Source organism: Triturus cristatus, chromosome 9 (assembly GCF_964204655.1).
Source record: "Triturus cristatus chromosome 9, aTriCri1.1, whole genome shotgun sequence".
NCBI classification, from domain to species: domain Eukaryota; kingdom Metazoa; phylum Chordata; class Amphibia; order Caudata; family Salamandridae; genus Triturus; species Triturus cristatus.
Window position 1 is genome coordinate 678,603,167 of NC_140592.1, and position 23,988 is coordinate 678,627,154.

The 23,988-nt window shown below is 44.5% G+C and overlaps 1 protein-coding gene across 1 annotated transcript in view; it reads right to left on the bottom strand.

Moving 5' to 3' along the window:
- Positions 1-23,988, bottom strand: part of CAPN1 (calpain 1) — a 306,415-nt gene that overhangs the window by 107,431 nt on the left and 174,996 nt on the right. The window lies entirely within an intron of this gene.

Genomic DNA, 23,988 nt, shown 5'->3' on the forward strand with positions numbered 1-23,988 from the left:
GCAAACTTCACCGGCGTGAAGTTCTACAGATCATGGCTTTAAGAGAAGTGGGCCCAACAGGTACAGCAACCATCCAATAGCATTGTGTGTGTTGGCTAGAATCCACACAAGAACGACCGAGGAAGACGGAGGGCTCATAGAGCACACTTCAGTTGCACGTCTACAGGCAATGCATAGACCATGCGGGCCACTTATCAAAACACTGTTGCATCACAGTTTGTGTTTGTTTTCAAGAAGTGAAACCTACAGAATAAAATGCAAATTTGTAGCTTTCTGGAAAGCGAGAAAGAAGAAAAGAAGGAAGACAAGTAAGGCGGAAGATCAGGAATAGAAAGAGAATGAAGACCAGGAAGACGAGAAGGAGTAGGAGGTTGGAAGTGCTGGTGTATGTTTGGGATATGGACAGTCTATTGTATAGCCAAAAAAAAAACATATTTACATTTCAAGTAAACAATAAGGCTGCCACATCAGAATGCACAGACACATTTGTCACAGGCCAAAGTGACTAAAGCAAAAATGTCAGCAGCTAGCTCAAATACAAATGATAAAAACCTAGAGCCTCTATTCTTCCAGGCATCAAGATCTCTACCAGGACAGCTTAAGCTGTGCATCCGGAACTGCATAAATGCACAATCTGTACACTGAGAATTAGTTCATGCACCAAAGAAAAAACTAGTTAGATGGCATGGAACAGGCGGTGGGTCTCACTGCTGATCAATATCTTTTCATACCTGAGAAGTCTCACCTCTCTGTAGCAGGTATTGCCTAAAAATAAACATCTTCAGGGTCACTGTAATACATCACATCTTTAACTTAGGTTGCCATTTCAGGGGACGTCCCTACACAGACATTCCAACCCTACACTTAACTAGATGGGCTACAGCTGTAAACAGTAGAGTTGGATGGAGAAGCTCAGACCCCTCTTGGAGGGACACATGGCAGACAGAGACTACTGGACCCAGCCATGTTGGGTGAGGTCGCTTGCCACTTGTGTACTGAGGTGTGTTCTACCCTACATTTTCAAACTGTGCCACGAATGAGCCCTTTCTGCACTGAAGTCTCATCACACAGCAAGGGCGAGCAGTCACATGTGTTTCAGGGAGGTAGTATGGGGTTCAAGAGCTCAGAACTGGAGTCAATTCTCAGATAGTTAATTTACAACCCAGTGCTTGCCTTTTTGTCCAAAATAGTAGCAACAGCCCCAATATTTTGTGGAGGCGCCACGAGTTAGGACAATGTGCAGATTTTGTCACTGTTACCCCAACAGGTTCCAATAAGCACTCCGTTCAATAGTTCTAAAGACCGGTTTAGTTTAGGCAGAAAGTCCTAAGTGCTGGTACTCAAGCCCTTGGAGGGCATCTCAATCTTTTGTTTAAGTCATAGATGAAGCTCTGTGTTACCTCATTGATGGTCTTGCAGATTAGGTGGTGTCACCGGCGCAGCCCGCATCCTAAGTCTTTGCAGCAGTCTCTCGAAAGAGGAATTTAGCACTGCGAGTCCCAACCTAGAGAATGATGCCTTCGGCAGTTGCAGCCTACCGGTCAAGTGCCAACAGGTCCTACAGCAAGGCAATTGCAGCTTGTGTGTCGATTTATCAGTAGCACTGTGTCATCGCAAGCTGCAGCTTCCCACACAAACCAGGCTCCACGTGTCTTCTTTCTCTCCGATGTCAGCAATAGCATCACCACCTCCCGGTCCACAGCAGTTGCCAGCGGACAAAGTAACAATTACTTTGGTGAAGTCTTTGAGGCAGTTTGCACCCCCAACTTTTTAACGAGAAAAGGAGACCAACTCTTGGTACGGTTAACACCAGGCTTCTCTTTGTGATGTAGTCTACTTTATTTGGGTGGTCTTCACGTCTACAACACATACAACTTCTCCTCCTTGACAGTTTCGCCTCCCGCAGGGCCAGGCACACTCTTTCAGTCACATAGCAGGTAGGCAGGATTCTAGGCAGAACGTAAACCCTCATTTCCTCTAGCACACAGTGCGGACTTTAGCTGATGTGCCCGCTCATTTGGGAGACCAGCAATCTGGGTGAACCAGTACAGGCTACACAGCATCGCTTTAAGTACTCTGCGGAGCACCCCCTTCCATGGTCATGAAAACTTGGAACTTGAACAAAGTGGTGCATTTCGAATCCCACTTTTATACACATTTTCCAGACAGAGGATGTGGTTCCAATACCCGAGGTATAACCTGTTTGGTTGGTTTCTCTTCCACATCACCTCTAGGCTGCTTACCAGACACAGCATTTGTTTAAAGTGATTTTTCTCACAACAGGTACCAATGGGGCTAGCTCAATTCAAGGAGCACCCAAAACATGGGCACAATGAGGTGTGAGATTTCAGCTTGTGGCGGTCATCAGCCTTCTTGAAGCAGTAATCTGGGACAGGCAAAATGGAAGGCTGGGTCTAGAAACATACTCACCTTTAACACAGAAACTGCTCCCCCTACACCTTACATCAACCAAATGACAGGGTTCAGGCAGTATTAATCAGAGGTCCCTTGCTAACAAAGTTCCATGGAATTTTTAAAGGTAGCCCCAACTCTGTCCTCCTCACTTCAGTGTCTGGGTCTCATCCTTCCAGCCACAGGAATGCAGACAACACCCTTCCAGTGTCTGGGGAGGAGATCCTCATCCTCTTTTGCCTTGCTAAATTAGGGGCATCCAAAATGGATCCCCCTGGTTTCAGTGTTCATATTCACACAGATACAGTCTTTCTACCATTCTGGTATCACGCTCTCACTGTACACATACATGCACTCATCACAAATACCAACTTAACATACTTTCAATGTTAAGGACACAAATATCGATTCAAAAAATATAGTGGACCAAAATCACATCGTTAAATATGTAAATATATCAAGTTAGAAAAATTTAACATTATATTCACTATAAAAATTGTACTTAAAAATCATTACATTCGCAAAAATATATATACACACACACACACACATCAGGAAAACCAAAACTAAAATAACTTTGAAAATTGATTCACAAAAATCATTTTTTTTAAACAGAACAAAACACAATTTAAATGAAAATATAAATAGGCTTTGAAGGGTCAGAATTCACTATTCCTACACCAAACTAAGTATAAGTAAAGAACTTGGTTTTTTGGAGGAGACAGATTTGATTAGTACCACACCATTCTGAGCAGCAGCAGGTAAAGTGATGGACTTTGGAGAGGTGAGATTTGCTATTCCTACTGCAATTTAAGCAACAGCAGGGAAAGGGTTAGATGTTGGAAGGGTTAGATATACTTTTCCCACTCAATTGTTTTTAAAACACTAAACAGACAAAAAGTCAATTAAAATATATATCATTTTGACAGTGAATACAGATAATTAAATATTAAGATTACAGCATTAGAATGAAGATTATAAACAAAATATTAAAAAGGTTTACTAATTAACATCATAAAAAATATACATATAATACACTTCCCACACTTCTACCCTAAAACTCCAGTACCCACAAAAACAAATAAATATTCTAGACAAAATTAAAAGTACTGTTGTAACCTATGCTGTTCTTTCTTGTGACATTTCATATGGAATGTGGTGAAGCAGTTCAGGTCCTGATCTGGATAGGTTCTTCGAGACTATCTGCCTGCCCACAGTCCCCGAAGACCACCAAGAAACGCTCGATGGTCCCTCACTTTGGAGGAAATCGGGGTGGTGATCGGCTCCATAGCATCTGGGAAGGCACCGGGGTAGGATGGCCTACCCGCTGAATACTATATGGCCCACCGGGAGTCCCTAGTGTTGAGGTTGCATGCCCTTTACTCCACAGCTCTTGACGAGCACACACTGCCCCCCTCAATGCGTGAGGCCTACCTGGTGTCCCTACTCAAGCAGAACAGGGACCCCGAGAATTTGGGATCATACCGACCCCAGGCACTTCTTAATGTGGACTATAAAATATTCGCCAAGGTGTTGGCAGAGCGCCTGGTACCAGTAGTACCAGAGTTAGTCCACAGCGACCAGAATGGTTTTGTACCCAAACGTAGTACCTCACTGAATCTGCGGAGGTTCTTTAGGATGGCGTCGGATAGTGCACAGGAGTGTCCTACGGCAGGTTGCCTTGTGCTGGACCTCGAAAAGGCCTTTGATTGTCTGGAGTGGGGCTACCTCGCGGCAGTGCTGATGCGCTATGGGCTGGGCCTGGGGTTTCTCCAGATGGTCGACCTACTATACAACAACCCCACAGTGAGGGTGAAGACAGGGCCATACATCTCTGACGCCATACCAATTCGCAGAGGCACTAGGCAGGGGTGCCCGCTCTCGCCCCTCCTGTTCGCGCTAGCAATCGAGCCCCTGGCAGCGGCACTGGGTGATGGAATTCCCTTGGTGGATGCGACACATCAGGTATCCCTGTACGCGGATGACCTCTTGGTCTTCGTAAGAGAGGTGAGTAATATTCCAGCCCGGTTGGCGCACACGTTGCGCGACTTCGCCGCTCTCTCGGGCCTCAAGGTAAATGCCAGCAAGTCCTGCCTCTACGCGTTTAGCGGAGCCACTCAGGACCCGGGCTACATACTAGATGGTGTGCGGGTGCAGTGGAAAGGGGACACTCTCCGCTACCTAGGAGTTCAGATATATCGCCAACCAGCGGATCTCATCGAGGGTAACCTGGGCCGGGCTGTGACAGCAATTAAGTCCCAAATACGATTCTGGAACACGCTCCCACTAACAGTCACCAGCAGGGTAGCATTTTCTAAGATGGTGATCCTTCCCCGCCTCCTGTACTACTTTGCCAATCTGCCAGTTTATGTCCCGGCGGCCTTCTTCACCACACTCACTCAGTTACTTCGGGACTTCCTCTGGGGCAACACACGTCACAGGGTAGCGTTGTCTAAGTTGTACTTGCCCACTGACCAGGAAGGCCTTGCTGCGCCGTGCTTCGAGCATTACTATTTGGCAGCGCAACAACAATGGATAGCCCGCTGGCTAGCTGACCGGGGACATGACGACACCGCGACCACAGCACCTCCCCTCTCTCTAGTTGATATTACCAAACTCTTTCACCCTGCCGGAAAAGCCCCAGCATCGACACCGCTCCTCATGGTGGTGGCTTACAAATGCTACCGCCGTAGCCTATACCTTACTAGAACTCTGGTCCATACGCTCTGGCCATACCACTAGAGGGCTCCCCCAGTGGGCTGAGAACGCTTACATCTTCTGAGCTAGTGGAGTGGCACAAAGCAGACATACAGACCCTAGGTGACTTATATAGTGCTGGCATTCTCATGACGTATGTATCCCTGGTTGAAGAGGCGGGGCTGCCACCTTGGCAATTTCTCAGACACCGCTCACTGATTGCAACGCTGACCTCCACATGGGGGGACATGAAGGAGGACCCAAGACAACACCTTCCCATACAGTATCTTTATGTTATGGGGCGAGGTAGACACTTGATTCGGTGGTTTGCGGCATCCCTACGTACACACGCAGAGATAAGTTTGGAACCACTACGCCGAAAATGGGAAGCAGATGTGGCGCGGCCACTAGAGGATAGGGAGTGGGGTAAGATGCTACAGAGTCCAACACGCATACCTAGAAATATGAGGTTCCGCCAAACACAGTTGTTTATACTCCATAGAGCATACCTTACACCGGAAACGATCAATAGTTACTTTCACCGCACAGATACGGTCTGCCCACGCTGCGCAGAGTTGGGAGCTGGGTTAGTGCACATGCTGTGGAGCTACCACAAGCTACACCCCTACTGGGGGGCGGTTCGATAGGCGCTACACACGTGTACGGGCCGCACCATACCCTTTGAATGGTCAGTTTACCTGCTGCACCTCTTTCGCAGAACGCAGTCCACAAAAGTTTCCTCCCGCTTTCTCGACTTGTGGCTGGTGGTGGCTAAATGGCCACTTACTAAAAGGTGGAAGGCACCAGACCCACCACACATAGGGGTGTGGAGGTATTCACTCCTGGCGTGGGCCAAGGCAGAGGGAATAGCTCTCCTGAGAGGGGAAACGCTTGGACTCAGGAAGACGCCTACTGTGAAACAAGGGAGGGTCTACTACAGGCCTTGACACAGTCTGGGGGGGGGGGGACAGCGCAGAGGGGCGTCCTGAACATGGGGGAGGCACCCTTATGGGGAGTGATGAATAAACCACCAAGGGTCAGTAATGTCGCCATACAAATACCCGTGTACTATCTGGTGCTCAGGATGGGCAGTGCTGAGCTCTCTGGCTGGTGGTGTCTGCCTGCGGGGAACCGGGGGCGGGGGAGGAAGAAGCAGTGGGGACACGGTGCGGAATTCACATTCAAAAGTCGGACTATGCTGCTGTTCTTGGTTATTGGGGTTTTGTTGAGTTTTGCCCTTTAATATTTTCTTTCTAACATCTGTGCACACATGTATCCTGTAGACTCTGTACACCATACCACTGAAACCATGTCACCAATGTATGATGTCGTTTATCCTGTCCAGGTTTAACTTGTAACTAAACCACTACTGTCCTTGATATGTACATCGGTTTATCACTGGTCCACAGTCATGTTCATCTGATATTGCCAAATACTTTAAGGTATGGTCGATGCTGTATGTTAAAAGCTGCCTGTCTACAAGATGTCAACTCTTCAAAACAATAAAAACAGATTTATAAAAAAATGAGTGCATGCTTGGTGAGCCCCATCATGTCACTGGAAATGGTTCTGGACTTCGCACGGCATGGCCACACCCAAGCCTCTGTGCCCACACTAGACTGCCATTACCCCAAGGCAAAAGTGAAAGTCTAGCTTCACATGAAGTCCTGCACTTACGCCAACAGTGCATGCTTCTTTACTATGCAGAGAAAAGAACATGTGGCCTAAAAGCCAGAGCTGTCGACTTTGGCACTGAGGTACCCAGGGTTGAGACCCAGTGTCAAATCTACATCCTGTGATTCTGGGCAAACCACTTAAACTCGGTGTCTTAAAAAAAAGAAAAGTGACCATGCATAGTATACTCTGGTGATCACGTAAAGCGCTCCAAGGGCTAGATATACAAACATAAGAAATACCAATTTCCTAATTGCGATTCTCTTCGAATCACAAATAGGAAATTCGTTATTCCTAATGCATTAAACTTATTGAGTTTCAGTTAGGGATTCCTTGTGGGCGGCAAATCGACGTACCTCATGAATATTAATGAGGTAGGTTGCAGTTTGCAACCTACTAGGAATCACAGCCATCACACAAGGATGGTGGCCCGCTGAGGTAAGCAGACCACCATGTCTGTGATTGCTTTTTAATTCTGCAAACTTTTTTTGTTTTATTAAATGCAGCCCATTTTCCTTAAAAGAAAATCGGATGCGTTTAAAAAGAAAAACAAATTAAACCTTGAAGTTTCATTTTGTAAGAGTAGGCAGTGGTCCGTGAGACCATTGCCTGCTCTTAAAAAATATTATTTACACTGACTAAGGGTAAGGAGTCTCTTGGGGACCCCTTCCCCTTTGTGAATGGGTTACCACCAGTTTTAAACTGGTGGTAGAGTAATACTGCTTTGCATCAGGAATTCAGTCACAAAACAGTAATACATACATACCATACCGATTCGGTATTTGGAAGGGACACCCTAAACACGCCCCTTCCAAATAACAAATCGCAAATGCGAAATGCGTTTCGGTAACAAGTTACAGCCTCGCATATTGTACATTTGAAAAAAGATTTTTCCTGTCGCAAAAATGCTTTGTACATCTGGCCCCTGGGCCAAGCCAGTTCTATATAAAATTACCAACAAAAAAAAGGGCATTCCCGTTACAACACAGAGGCCTGGAAGAGTAGTCGAGAGGGAGGTATTAATGGTGTGTTATATCAAAGCTCTAGTCAGTAATGCCACAGCCAGGACCTGGCCAGCTGTAAACTGCGTGTGTACCCAAAAGCATGTGTATTTGTCTGTCATCCTGACATTGTCAATCAGTGTGTGATGTAGGGGTTTGTGCGTGCGTGTGTGTGTTTCTGAAGAATTCGCTCAGGTTTCAGAGGATTTTGCTCCTTTACAAAACACAGCCCCGCCTTGGCCTTAACTTTTTAACAAAAAGTTGTGACTCAGACCCTGCCGTTCTCCTAGTACAGTCACACTCCATTAAGAACCGGGAGTACGCGTTGCCAGGCGTTGTTTAGGGGGGGCGGGGGGTGTTGAAAATCCACGTTCCCTTCCCCAGACACACCCAGCGAGAATGTTCACCAAGTGCAAGGGCCTCGCCCTCAGGAAGCAGAAGCGAAATGGGCCTACTGTGAAAAAAAGCAAACGTTTGTCTAGCCCTGCTGCCATCTCAGAGCGCGTTTGAAAAAGAAAGAAAAAAAGCTTAGGATTCCTCTGAAAACCGCAGCCAATGGTTGGTTGGGCCTCTTTGACATCCACAAAACACCACATAACAACCCACGCAAAATTATATTTACTGATTAGTAACAGTGTGCATGGAGACACGCATGTTTAGTTTTACTTACTAAAGTAGGCCGTTTAAAGAGACCTGAATGCAGTCGAGTGAGAAAATATCGAAATAACTTAACCGCTCTCAATCTTGCTAATCTAAAAAACCCAATCACATAAGTATGCAATATTTACTTAGGACCTTCCCTGAATTTAAGTTGCATTTATTTTTCATTTGACTGACTGACTGACTGACTGACACACACACACACACACACACACACACGCACACACACACAAACACACACACACGCACACACGCACACGCACACGCACACGCACACGCACACGCGCCAAACCCCACTCATGATCAACGTTGCCATAATTTTCTTTACGCCCTTCGACCACTGTCTGTTTATACCAAGCAAGGACCCACGTGTAGCTTAAGGGTGACCAGTGTGTTCATACAAACCAAGAACCCCAGGAGTATGCAATGATTATCACCCTAGATAAGAACAGACGAGAACAGCAGTGCCACCTGCTGGCCACCTGAAGTATGGCATTAGTTGACACCGCGAAGGGACCAGACAAAGATCCAGCCCTCTAATGACCAGAGTATAACAAGCATTTGCAATGCAACAGGTCTCGCATTACCCTAGTTCGAGCGATTGGCGTTGTAAATGTCAATGCCTTTTATTTATGTTTTTGAAACAAATAAATCACAGTCATTTACAATATCAATAGCTTTCCTTCTAGCTTTAAAGTCTGTTGCAATGAAATCAGTTGTGCAATACAATTGCCACCATGGGTCTAGGATCTCAGAGCCAGGCACCCTGGCATGTGGACCTACCTACCTCACAGACCAAATGGTGTGCCTTATGCAGCTCAACTCATTTCCACTCTCTTGTTTCTCTACACATGGTTGGCGCAATTTGATAGCTGAAAAAGCTTCTTGGGGAGGGGCGGGGGGGGGGGTGACTGGTTGACTTGTGCAGAGTAGAGAGCATTAAGGAGAGGCATTGATGCAGAGTAGCTTGGTACAGTGATGCAGTATTGCAGCAGGGGATACTAGGGAGATGTCCTGGCTTGTGGTATTAATTCACCATAACACGCTTCACATATGGGCAACGTGGTAATGCTGCCAGTTTACGTCATCCGGGCTGCAAAACGGGCCGCTATTGCATATTTGTCATATTTTTGCATGCCACAAATCACTCTCTGTTGTACCTAGTAAAATTTGTGCTGGAAAAAAAAAAAAAAAAATCGGTAGGTCCGTGCGTTCAAGACTCGTGTTTTTGATTTGTGTGAAAACTCCTGTGGTTATCATCCCGATCAAAATGATGGAAAAAGTCAGGTGCATCTTGTCATCAGTATAATGCGGGTTCCAAACAGTGTACCAGAACCGCACACCATCAAAAGCACACAGCAGAAATGCATACCGCAAAAACGCATGCCACCAAAAGTCCAACCAACGAAAAGCACACAGCAAAAACGCATACCACCAAAAGCGCAACCACCTAACGCACACAGCAAAAAAGTGAGTGTGGTGTCCCTAGTGGGTGCCGCGCTCCTTAAAGTAATTTAAAAAAACATAGAAGAGAACGAGGAGAGGTCGCCGTCGCTACACTCGGGCTCATGCTGGACGGCGGCCCGTGCCTGCGGTGCTGCTCCGCACCTAGTCAGCAGAGAGCGTGCTCATGTAAGAGTCTGGATGGGCGGGGCCTAAAGGAGACCGGGAGGGTTAACCAAAAAGCCTCACTCCAACTCACATGTGAGCGTTTAACATAAAGTATGATGCAAGCGAATGAAAAACGGAGGCGGAGCTACCACCCCACTTCTGAAAGCTACCCGACAACAATAGATCACGCAGAGCGAGCAACGCATGCACTGCGACGCTAGGCGAGACCTAAAAAGAATTCTCAGATGGTCTGTGAGGCAGACAGTGAAACACCAGTGTCACTACTGGACAGTCCAGTTATGGCACAGACTGAAATTTTAGCGTTAGCAGAAAACGCCGAACGCAGGAGTGGCACAGAGTTCAGTCAAACAAGGTACTACTGACTGAAGTCCTAGGAAGGCCTGGTAGGCACAGGTCGACCATGGAAATCTAGCGGCCAGCTAAAATAGACCAACAGCGGAGATCCTAGTGGGAGCGCAAAGGCACTGATCCAGAAAGGACAACCAGTGCTGAGTCCGAGCACAGACCTGACTGACTCCCTGGAGAGCGCAGCGAAAGTACCCCTGCAATATAGTTTTACAGCAGTCAGCCAAAGTGGTCTCACTTAAAAACTTGCCCTGGGGAAGCCGTAGTCTCATTCTCTACCAGGCCCTTTCCTTCCAGATGTCTACCTTGACGTCATCAGATCAGGTTTATCTTCTGCATCACCAATGGATCGCCATGCTACTCATATCTACAGCTTACGCGCTCTCCGCACATTACATTTTAGAAACCTGCTTTACTTCAAGGCTACCTATCTGCCTTTGCTTTATTCTCAGCCTGCCTTCCTGACGATACCTGCTTAGTGGCAAAGGCCTGCGTGGCTTCTGTCCTACTCATTTAACTGACCTGAAAATCCGCGAGCCCACTGAAGTAAGGGGCTGCATCTTTCATCAGCACAAGTCTAGCTCTGCTGAAAGTCTGCGCGTTAATACTGCCCTTCAATACCACCATATTATCACATCTGTATACACCGGGCGCACCGGCCAGCGAGTCCTTTAATGGACTAACGGTCTTAATGATTGAGGACATCTCTTTTGCACAGTATTATGTTTTAACAATGAGCTTTTAGCAGTCATTATAACTTTATTTGTGTGGTTTGACTGCAATGATTTTAATTAAGTTGCAAATAACATTTTTACTTACAGCTATAAGGCAGTGGACAGCGGGTATACTGGCTGTACCATGGTGGGGAGGTCATTTACTGGCTGCGTACTGTGAAGTTTGATAAGTCCCCCATATTCAATAACTAGGGTCCCTCTTTCCTTGAGGAGTGTCTCTTTGTAGTGTCTGTGTAGTGTGCATGTTCCACAACTGTGGTTAGGAACCCTTGTATTGGATGGCTGGTTGCCATCTCAGAGTGGTTTCACTGCAGGCTTATTTCAGCGATGTCATATGTGGGACCCTGCTTAATCTTGGCTTAGAACCCCCTCCTAAATAATGACGTCAACCGGTGGGATCGCAAGAATCCCCTTCATTATCATGTTGAATAGGTTTCCCTGTTCTAAAATGGACCTCACTATGCCCTATCCGGTGCCGCATAGGCTGTAGTCTGGTAACCAGCACAGTGGATCATATAATCTGATGCTCCGCAAGTGACTGACTAACACAACAAAGAAGCAAGATGGCAAGGGTGTGGCCTAATGGCTTGAGCCGTCGACCTCGAAGCTGGGGAACCAGGTCCGAGTCTCAACAGGGATGCTCAACATCCTGTAGGAGTGAGGGTATAAGTATATGTTCCTCTCCTGTAATACAGTGTATTTTTTTAGACAACAGGATAATTCCTTTTCTAAGGCATCACACAGTAATCCAATTTGGTTTGGGTAAAGGTAGTTCTTTTCATTTATTGCTTTGGCAATCCATTTCACTCATTTAAGTATTCTTTTAATTATTCTTTTATTTTTTTAGACAGTTGTTACAGAATAAAACAGCCGACACGTGTTTCGCCCTATATGGCAAATCAAGCCAGAGTGGTCCAGCGGTTATCACACTGCTGTACCGCTCTAATGCAAGGATTTATCCGGGGACAGAATTCTAGAAGTTAGATTACTCTGCCACTGAAAATAATGGATTTTGTTCATAGACTACCTTGAAGCAATTTGGATTGTTCTCAAATCCGGTCAGATTTTATGACCTATGTTCACATTGATTGGCCTTGAGAAAGATCTGGCTTGATTTGCCATATAGGGCTGTTTTCTTCTGTAACAACTGTCTAAAAAAATAAAAGAAAAATTAAAAGAATAATCAAATGAGTGAAATGGATTGACAAAGCAATACATGAAAAGAAAAGAACTACCTTCACCCAAACCAAATTGGATTACTGTGTGATGCTTTAGAAAAGGAATTATCTTGATGTCTAAAAAATACTCTGCATTACAAGAGAGGAACATATGCTTATACCCTCACTCCTACTTGTTCAGCACGAGGTTGGATAGGTCCAGAGCCTCAAGCAAAAGTTCCTCCATCATTTTAGGAATCGATATCCAGCACCAGGATCCCTGGACCTTTTCTTTTTCTAAGATGCTCAACATTCTGTGATTCTGGGCTAAACCCAATCCCCCCATGCCTAACAAAATGAACGTGGCCACTTGTAACGCAACTGGTGCTCATGTAAAGTGCTCTGATACCTTTGGGTCGAGTTCGCCCTATAAAAACGCCCCCCCCCCCCAAAAAAAAAATGCCTGTTTTGCTGGCTGGAGAAAGATCTTTTACTTTATTTTCTAAGATGTCACTTTGGTTGGCACCTACTTCCCAGGAATGTCTCCAAAATTAGAATAAATAGTATTGCATCTGGACTTCATGGACACACTGCACAAAAGCGTAGAGAACACATTTGCCAGGGACAGGAACTTTGCTGCTTGCAGTCCTCTTTAAGGGTTAGGAACAAGACATTAACTCTGAAGAAATCTTGGGAAATCGGTGATGCTGTGACGATTAACTGCAGAGATATCGGAGGACCATGCCCCTGACCAGAAACAAGATCCAAACAAGGACCAGCACAGTGTAAGTCACAGTGGCACCAGAGGCTACTGGATACTGGTGAAACAGGAGAAAAACAGTGACCAGAAATGTATCTGTTAAGAACTGAACCATAAGGGCTGGGAATGTTGTTCAAATGGTTCCAGATTCAGGGAGACCTGCTACAGCTTATAGTATCAGTGCCCATACCAAAGGGTGCAGACCAACAGCCCCCATCTCCCACAACATCTAGAAAGGTACTGGGTATATGCAGCAAGTGTCACAGAAAAGACACAAATGGTGAAACAGCAGCCCCTTAAGCCAAGTGTTCTTGCTTACCCTGGGCAGCTACAGTGGGACATGTTAGGGGTCCTGGGCATTTTCTGCCTGTCAAAGAGGCCTCGCAAGCAGGTCCTTCCAGCCATTTTGCTCTCCTTTTTGCAGATGCAGTCCAGCTTCTCCTATTGCCAGGAGAGCTATTTCTTTTCAACATAGAATCAGCAACAAGGCAACCTCACAGTCTTTCACAGACTTGGGCCCAATCAAGAGACAGAATTTCAGAGGTTCCAACCATGGTTGATATGTACCAGTATTTATCCTTCCTTGGTGGCCAGGCCTGTCCAATCAGGGCTTCCACTTCTTGGGAATGGCTTGGGAACACTGCAATCCTACATACTACCACTGCCTAGCACACACCCTAGCACAAACTATAAATCTCCCGAGGATAAATGGACACTCTGCAGTTATCTGTCCTCCTTTCATGCCAGAAATCACAGAAAACAACCCCAGAAACAGGTTTCCCACTCACCTCCACAAACATCAGAGATCTCCTCATCCCAGCAGGCTACAGCATCCAATATATAGAACACATACAGAAAAGAGGAGCAAAGCACCGCTAGCTGTCATCTACAAGTTCACCTGGGCCCTGCAACCCTAAAAAACATTCAAAACCCAAGTCAAACGACTGTCTCAGTTGCCACTTTCCACTCAGCATTTCAGAAAGGCTTCTTTACTCTGATCTGCAGCCACGCAGGACCCATTAAGACCTTCAGAAAAAAAATCCCAGACCCCCCCCCACCTTTACCATCAGTCCCCTGTTCTCACCTTACATTTCTCAGTGACTTCAACGCATTTGTTATGTTATGTTAAGGGCATTTATTGAGCGCAACTGTTACCAAAAAGGTGTCCTGGCGCTTAGAGAAGCCTAAAGAGGGATCTAGTCAGGAGAAGGATATGGAGGATCAATAATTGAAAAGAAAAGTTTTCAATGTCTTTCGGAATGGAAGAAGATTGGTCGTACTTCTTAGAGATCGAGGGAGAGCATTCCATGCCCTGGCTGCATGGACTACAAAACTTCTACCACCCCAATTGGCCTTCTTCACCCTGGGAACTGATACCAATTTAGCATCTGAGGATCGTAGGGTTCTGGTGGGAGAGTACCAATAGAGTTGCTGTGTTAAGAATTCAGGCCCTGTTCCATGAAGGGCCTTAAATACCAGCGTCAGAGTCTTGAATTGAATGCGTTGCCTCACAGGTAACCAATGTAGAGCTTTAATTTGAGCAGAGATGGAACCAGTCCTAGGAGTACCTGTAAGTCATCTGGCAGCCGCATTCTGCAGAATCTGTAATTTATTTAAGGACCCTTCATGTATTTTCAGATACAGACTATTGCAATAGTCCAATCTTGGCATACTAAGAGCAGTAACAACTGTTTGTTGTACTGCTTTTGGAAGTAATGGCATAATTGTTTTACAGGATTTGAGAATGTAGGTAGTAGTAGAGACAACTTTGTTTACCTAATCCCTGCCACTCAGTTGATCATCCAGCCAAACTCCCAGATTTTTTACTTTCCCTACAGGAGTGGGGAGTTGGCCAAGATCTGTCAGCCAGCAGCCTGGTGTCCATAGGTTAGGGTTGTTGCCAAAGAGAATAACCTCCGTTTTGTTGGAGTTAAGCTTTAGGCAATTTTTTGCCATCTAGCCTCCCACAGCAGACATACAACTTTGTAGTCTTAATTAAATATTCACAGAATTTCCTGGGAGTAGGTTGACCACTATTTGGGTATCATCAGCATATGAGGTTAGTGTAAACCCAAATAATTCGACAAGCGGTGCCAGAGAGGAAACATATACATTAATAAAAAGAGTAGGACTTAGTGAAGATCGCTGGGGAACCCCACAAGGCAGGGAAAATTATTCAGCTTGAAACTCCTCCAATGTTACAGTTTGTACTCTGTCCGTCAGAAAAGATTTAAGAAGATTCCAGTCAGAGCCCCTAACTCCTACTTCCATAAGACGTTCAATTAGTATACTGTGATGGACGGTATTGAATGCCGCTGAAAGATCCAACATGATCAAGGCGGCATCCCCTCCTTGGTCCAAAATGTTCCTGATCTCTTCCGTGGATTTTAACAACGCGGTTTCAGTGCTATGACCCCCCCTCTAAATCCAAACTGTGTTGGGTCCAGGGCTTGTGAGTCTTGTAAAAATGTATTTAGTTGGGCATTAATATTCCTCTCAATGACCTTTGCCGGGAGTGGAATTCTTGATATAAGTCTAAAATTGTTGGGGTCATTGGTATCTAAATTGGATTTCTTTAAAAGTGGCAAAATTGACGCATGCTTCCAGTCTTTAGGGAAATATGCATCTAAGTACATAGTATTAAAAATGGAGGTCAATATTTTTGAGATCGGTTTTACGGCTAGTAGAGCTACCGTACTTGGACATGGGTCACAAGGGGAGCCTGACTTTATCTTCAGTAATAACTTAGTTATGAAAGGTTCTGTTAAAGGGGCAAAGTTAAGTAAAAGAGGGCTGTTAACCATAGTTCCTAATTGGGAGGATGCTGGACTCAGAGTGTTTTCTTGGGCTGAATTAAAGAAGGTAACAGATATTAATTACCTTTTCGAAAAAGCTTTTAGCAATCTTATTACACAATTCTTGACTGGCCTGAAATGATGAAGAACATGGGTGGGCTAGAGTTTTTACTATTTTAAAAATCACTTTAGAAGTTTTTAGCGGAATTAATTTTATCAGTAAAATAGTTTGGTTTTAGCAGCAGATGTTTATAGGTTGACAGGCTAGCTTTATAAATCATTTTGTCCTTTTCATTGTAGCCCGCCCTCCATTTTCTTTCCAAGTGCCTACACACAAGTTTCTGATCCCTAAGTTCAGAAGAGTACCAGGGAGCAGAGGGTTGTTGTCTATTAAGGCGAAGATGTTTCAATGGTGCCAATTTATTCCCTACAGCTGTCAGCCAATTTGTATATGTATTAGTAGCCTCATCTAGGTTTCTTGGTACCGATGGTAATGTTAGAGTAAGATGTTGTTGCATTTCTCTTGAGTCTATCTTACTCCAGGCTCTGGTCACGGAGCTTTTTTTCCCCAGCGATTTTGGGGCCACGTGGTCAGGCATGCTAATCTCACTAATGACCGCCAGGTGGTCTGACCATGCCAGAGTGAGAGTATTTAAAATGGTTATATGCGAATTATTTGAAAAGATACCATCTAGTGTATGGCCAGCTATGTGAGTTGCTCCACTCACTAATTGCTCTAAGTTGGCACCTGCCATGGCTCTATCAGCCGAATTGTTTCTGAATCAGACTAATTGACGATTTGACAAATCCAGAGTATAAAACAATGAAGAAGGATGCCCTTTCTACATGATCCAATACTATGGAAATCAAGCAGCACAACACCAAACCCATCCAATCCAAAGCTAACACCCTAGACGTAATTCTGGCAGCTTCAGCCGCAATCCACTATGCTGGCCAGATATCCCTGGGATCGCTTAGCTATTTTTCCATGCATTTCTTCATTATCCAGACCATTCCATAGCATTGAGGTCAACCAAAGATAGAAAAAGAAACCTTTTGCTCCATCAAATACGTATTAAAGGATGCACTCCTAGAAGATATCAATCAATCACTTTCATACCAACAAGATCAACAGAGTAAGATCCAACATTGAAAAGGACATCTAGATTATATCTGCCCCCCAAACTTTCAACCTCCCCCCACAATCCAAATGGAAAGTGTTCAACCTCCTCCGGCACAATGAACTCACTCAAGGTAACCTCCTAAAAAAGACCATCTTTCCATCATCTGCATATCACCTCTTCAAGATGCCCTGACACCACTACTCAACATTGTCCATTTCTCTTTCAGCCTAAGAACCTTGAAGGACGGATCCTTTCGCGTAGAAGAAACCAACTCTGGACCAAGATCAAGATCTATCAATAATCTGATGGCACCCATCTCTGATTTAAAATATCCTCTCCCAAAGGCATTCAGTAACTCCCAACCTGCCTTGAGATAATCCAGAACTAAATGTCAAGTACCCCCATAAAGCTCAATACAACTAAGTAGGAATTTCTCCTATTCACTAACCATTTAAAACACCACAAATTCAAGAATGGCATCCAATATGAAAATGGACAGCTTCACCCTGCAACTGATAGACATTGAAAAAAAACATTTGGTTTCACACTTCACAGAGACCCCCTCCTTTCAGGAACAAATCCTGGGGGTGGGGGGGGGGGGAGACATATCAGACTGCCAGATTTCTTTCCTGAAGAGAGTGAAGTCAGTCATTTCAGAAGCCGATTCCAGAACACAAGTGCAAACCCTGGTCCTTCTACATCTTAAATGAGGCAATGCCCTGCTCAACCACCTACGTGACTTCGGTGTGGCACCCCAGAAAGGCATCCTACATGCTGTTTATCAAAAAAAGGGGGGAATTAGAGGTTGATGGTTAGGTTCACCCTCCAGCAGTATATGTATCAAAGAACAACCTGAACTAGTCAAGTAAAAGAACCTAACCTAGGGGGAAGGGAGGTGTCAGAAAACAAATTGATTCTGAAATACACCAAATATAGAAAAAGGAAAAGATTGTCCTTTTCTTGAGTCCCCTCACTCACCAGCATATCACCCCATTTTTAACTTTTTCAGCTTAGAGCATCAATAAAGTTTATTTGGCCCACTAGCTGATTAATTTTAAATTCCACTCCACTCTTTCACTTGCACTACACATAGTCTGATTTTTTAGTGCTCCTACGTAATTCGCAAGTCGCAGCACGCCTCAGTCCGTAGAGGACTGGGAGGACCCCAATGATGAAGCATGTCACCGTGTGAAAACCCTGGTGAGTGAGGGGACTCAAGAAAAGGACAATCTTTTCCTTTTTCTATATTTGGTGTATTTCAGAATCAATTTGTTTTCTGACACCTCCCATCCCCCTAGGTTAGATCCTACATGCTGTGACATCTCATCAGAGGTATGAGGAAATCTAACCATAGCACTTTAACATTGAAGGTATTATATTGTTTCAGCCCACCTTACCTAGCAGGAAACTAACTACTTTAGTGTCACACCAAGAGCCAGGGCACCTCCAGACTGGAGACAAAAGTGTGCAAGAAATATTTTTTTTTTTAAAACACACACAAGGCTGGCATTCTCAGACTACACTCCCAGACTAGTCCACCACCCCAAATTATAATAAATTTACTGCAACCATCCTGCAATTCAGAAAGAGGCCGAGGCTCATGTCTTGAAGGAATACCTTACCCTATCTTACTATAAATGGCCCTGTATTGTACCCTTGGACTCTCACCCTTCTTCAGCCCATCAGTGCCTGCTAGCTGGGTTCGCATCTTACCATTACCTATAAATAGAGACATACTAATATATATATATATATATATATATATATATATATATATATATATATATATATATATATATATATATTCACTTAAAAAACCATAGGTTTCACACATGTTATAGTTAGCTGGACATTTCACTCGTAAAAAAACATTGAAATTCCCCCGTTATAGTTAGTTCAGATAACTATAACTCGCGCGCCCGCAATCCACTGCTCATGATGTCACATATTACATCACTCATGACATGGTCAGTGGCATCACTCATGACATCATCCTTGTGATAGAGTGGCGGTCGCGCGAGTTATAGTTATCTGAACTAACTATAACAGGGGAATTTCAATGGTTTTTTACGAGTGAAATGTCCAGCTAACTATAACATCTGTGAAACCTATGGTTTTTAAGTGGATTTCTAAGGTTTTTTAAATGCTAAAGTCATGTATGTATTATTATATTTTTTTATGTATTTATCATACAATAAGCTACCTATGTATATAGTTAGAGATTGACTGTATCCTGTAATATGGAATGGCTCGTTTAAAAGGCTTTTTTCTTTTTTTTTTTAAGGTTTTTCACCGTGCGCACACCCCACGATTTTTTGAAAAAAAAATAAAATGTTTTTTTCCTCCTTCGGGGTCCTTCAAGGACCCCCTGCCAAAGGCTAGGGGGTCAGGAACTCTCTACCCTGCCCCCTTTTCACGTTCTCCACCTTTCTTTTTCACGGTCACACACAAAACACACAAAATGGCGGCCGACACTTCCTGATTTCGACCGATTCGAATGTTGACTGACATGTAACCACCAATCAGAATTACGCTCGCGCACGTTATGGTGCGCGCACGGTGTGCGCATGGTGCGCGCTTATAGATATTTATGTACTTTTAACTGCAATTTTCTCAGGAACTACTGAACAGATTGACACCATATATGCAAAAGGCACATGCCTGACCTGAGGACTACTTCTTTGCCAAATTTAAAGTAATTCTGTTCAGCCGTTCGGGCTGTACCTTCGACTAAAGGTCCTATGGGAAAATGCATGGGGAAAACGCGTTTTGGGACCCCCCCTTTTTCTCGGCCCCCGCTTGACGAATCACCCCCGAGACTTTCAGGATAGGAGCTGAGCGGAGCGCCACATTAGTTTTGAAAATTTCACGAGGATTCGTCAACCGGCGCCAAAGTTATTCAAAATTGAATTTTCTGATTTCCTATGGAAACTCGGTCCTAACTATAACTATCTACTGGCGACCGCCAGTAGATAATGTATATATTATACAAGAACTAAGTAAATCTGAGAAAAAAGATCTCATTGCGGCAGAACAGGAGGAAATAAAAGAACGGCTTAAGAAGCATGAAGATAAGATTAAAGCGAGAAAAGTACATGAATTTGCACGCGATCAGGCCGACTATGAGTTAGGCCAGATTTATACCTTTGCCCGAAAATATGAAAACGCCATAAAATTAAAATTTAGTGGCAAGGTGAAACCCAATGTTGTAAGCAGCATGCAAACAATACCAAATGATGACAATGTTTCAAACGCTGACAACTAATAGCACAATCCTCAGCCTTGGAGAAGAGATTGATTTTTTTAGTGGAGGAGCGGAGGCAAACATTGAGACCAAGAAACGAATGGAAGCCAACAGAAAAAGGCGGAACACCATTAGAAGAGTGCGGCGCCGTAGGTGTCAGCGTGAAGCCAAAAGAGAAGAAGAAAAGAGATCAATGCCACAAGTAGAAACCGGTGACGATGAAAAAACCATCATCAACTTGTCTACAACCACATTAACCAAGGCGGAGGAACAATTACTTGCCCTAGGATTAAATTTCATTCCAGAAAGCAACTTTAATTATGTTAACACTAGAGTGGATGTGTTTTGCTTCATACGGAAATTGAAACTTAGAAAATTCTTCACTATAAAAACAGGACTTGAGAAAGCGAAATCAACACTGCCATCGGAACTAAGAGGTCCACCAAAACTACAAGTATCGGACATTCAAACACTCTTAACCATGCATGATCTAAGTAACAAACCGAACATTAACAACCAACAACAAGATTCGGTTAATGCCACCCAACAAAGGATGTACAACATTCATTTACTACAAAAAGGAGCAGGTGAAAGTCCTTATAAGCCTAAATCGACATTTCTTCCAATGATGCCTAAAGACGCAGTTGATATTTATCACAAACGTGTCATAGAAGACATCAAGAAATTGCACCACCAAGTGAATTACAAAAAAAGTAAATTACAGCACAACAGAATACAATATCAAAATCTGGTGAATAAGTTAAGTAGGGATGTGGAGATTGTTTTCAAAAAATCGGATAAGGGCGTCAATATTTTATTATGGTCCAAACAAGACTATGTTCTGGAAGCAATGCGACAATTGAATAACGAGCAATGCTATGAAAGATCCACTATGTGGGAATACAATAAAGCGAAGGATTCCCTGAAAAAGGAGTTACAATTTTGGAAGCGGGATGGACTGATCACTATGGAAGAGTTTTCATATTTGTTCAATGAATATCCTGTTCTTCCTTTCTTGTATCTTTTACCAAAAGTCCACAAAAATGTAATACAAATCCCGGGTCGCCCCATAATCTCTGCCATTAATAGTATGACGGAACATGTGGGTGAATATGTGGACTTTTTTCTACAAGAGCTGGTAAAATCATTACCCTCATATGTAAAAGATACTGGTGACTTTTTGAAAAAACTCAGTGATATTGTCTGGACAGACACTCTGGTGTTAATAACATTAGACATTAAGGGCCTCATGTAGGTAAATAAATTTTACCGGTTCTTAAATACCGAGCCGTACCGAATCGGTAAATTAGAATAGGTAAGTTATATGTAGGTAAAAATTCGGTAACAGTTACCGATTCGGTAACATTCGGTAATCACGAATCGGAATTCACCGAATCGGTAAATACCGAGGTGGTATTTAGCGAATCGGAAAATACCGAGGATACTACCACCTTCCCTTAACCAAGTAGCCAATATCATAATCATGTTATAATAGAAGGTCTCGCAGGCTTGAATAGGGGACCCCATACCTCAAAAATCAGCTCAGTGAAATCACATCACAGGAGCATCAGGAGCCGTCTCGCAGGAAGGCACGTCTTCGGTCTGAACAATAAACATGATGTCTGTGATATGAAAAGCACCAACTTTCAGGTAATTGCAGCTGCGCGTGTGTCATGGCTAAATAGTGGGTCGAACAACCTAGAGTGGAAAACATGCATCGTGTAAAATTCCAGACTGTGTGTCACAGCATGTACAGACCAAGGTCGCTGCGCAGAGCTTGGGATGGGAACAACAGAATGCACTCGTCTGAAGGAAGTCTCGAGTCAGCAGTTTATTCAAGAAAGAACATGTAAACGCAGTGTCGTGTGCAAAGACAAAAAGATGGCTACATAATATTCAACGTGGTTATGCTAACTGAACAATGTATGTACGTATTCAGGGAGAACTCACTACACGCCCCCTTGAGCGAAGCAACATGTAATAGGCAAGAAAAGAGAGAACGCAGAGTTCAGTTTCGTCAGAGCAGAACAAGGCGTAACCAATGCAGCGCCAAAGTCCTAAAGTCCAATTCATTGCAGCATAAAATTCCAAAAAACACAATGCAAGTATAGTAAAAAACTCAAGCCGACCATCAGGAAGAGAAAACGAGAAATAAGAGAAATAAATGTTGCGCCAGGGTGCTGTCCAGTAGCACAGGCGCAATGGACGACAATCCAGTTAATCCATGAATGTATAGGCAGCATATGTGGCCACGGCTTCCAACAAAAAATCGTTTGCAGGGCCACTAAAAGTCTCAGCCATCCAATTAAGTAAAGAAAAGGAACATACGTGTTCTCCAACCAACGGAGCCTCTAGCACAATCAGAGGGCACCCGGAATGTTCCTCCAAATAGCTCATGGACAAGAAGTCGTAGGCTGCCGCTGAGATGTCCCAATTACCCAGGATACCATGCGCCGCACCACACGCCATGATCCGGACACCAGAACAGGACAACTCGTGAGACACTAAGGGCCTCATCAGTCGATCGAAATCCGGCACCGGAGACACCATGTTGGTCAAGCACAAATCCAGAGGCCATTCAAAGGGACAATCCAGGCAATGTAATACAGGTTGTACGCAGGTGAAGTAGGAATACCTGAAGGATAATCCATAAGCCAGGCTCACAGTCGCCAATGGCAAAGTACCATAGAAGTCAAGCATCCTATCACGAACAAGATGCAGACGGGATGGGTGCTCGTGTGGCACAGAAGGAGCAGCCATTCCGGAGTACGAAAAGGTAAAGCAGCACACCTGCCACTAGCGCCAGAAGCAGCGGAACACCTCCAAAGATGCTCGAGAAAAGTGAATGAACAAATGCCGGAATTACACCAAAAATAGTTAGGAAAGAGGTCACGGGGCCCTGAGCCCACATGTTAAAAAAAATGAGCCAGGCTGGTCGTGGACGAGGCATTGATAATAGTTTGGATCAAAGAGCTGAAATGCAGGGGGAGGCCAGTGTTCAGAGGCGCCTGTACCTCAGTGCGCGTATTAGCAACGTGAAGGACAAATGTTTCACGAGAGGAAGTCAAAGGCACCTCTTTGTGGGACAATGGCGCTCTATTCTGCTCAACTTGTTGAACTCTGCTTTCAAGGTTGGAATCGAAGGCCAGATGGAAACATCCCGCCGCACATGCGGGGGTGGAAAAAGAACAGTATTGCAGCAGACAACTTTATGCGAGACAGTTATGTACGGGATTCCCACTCACATCCCGCAGCAAGCTTCATTAATCAAAATTGAATAAATACCGTTTGCAAGCAGAGTGAAAGAAGGTGTAATCACAGGCACTGGGATACCTCGTAGGACGCACGCCAAAATCGGGGCTTGTACATTGCATGCGCCGTGTACTTGCATGTGCCTATTGTCTCATGTATGAATCCTAGAAGTGAGAGTGCTAAAGCTATTATCTATGACGGCAAAAGCCTTCTCCATGTTTGCTTGGTCAATAGCTCTCAATCTGGAAGCCGCCTCACTGTGCGACAACTTGCAGACTTCGTTGTAAGTAGCATACGCCCACCTTTGGGTTCTGCCACCCACAGGACCATTCCCAATATCATTCAATTCGGTATGCACATTGATGGAGTGGGTGGACTTCCTGATCCTGTAGATGTGCTCTGTGTCAGCTGGTGGACAGATTGGGATGGGTGTACCATCAATGCAGCCAATGAAATGGGGGAACTGTGCCATGTGAGAAATGTCTGTTTTTGTTTACTGCA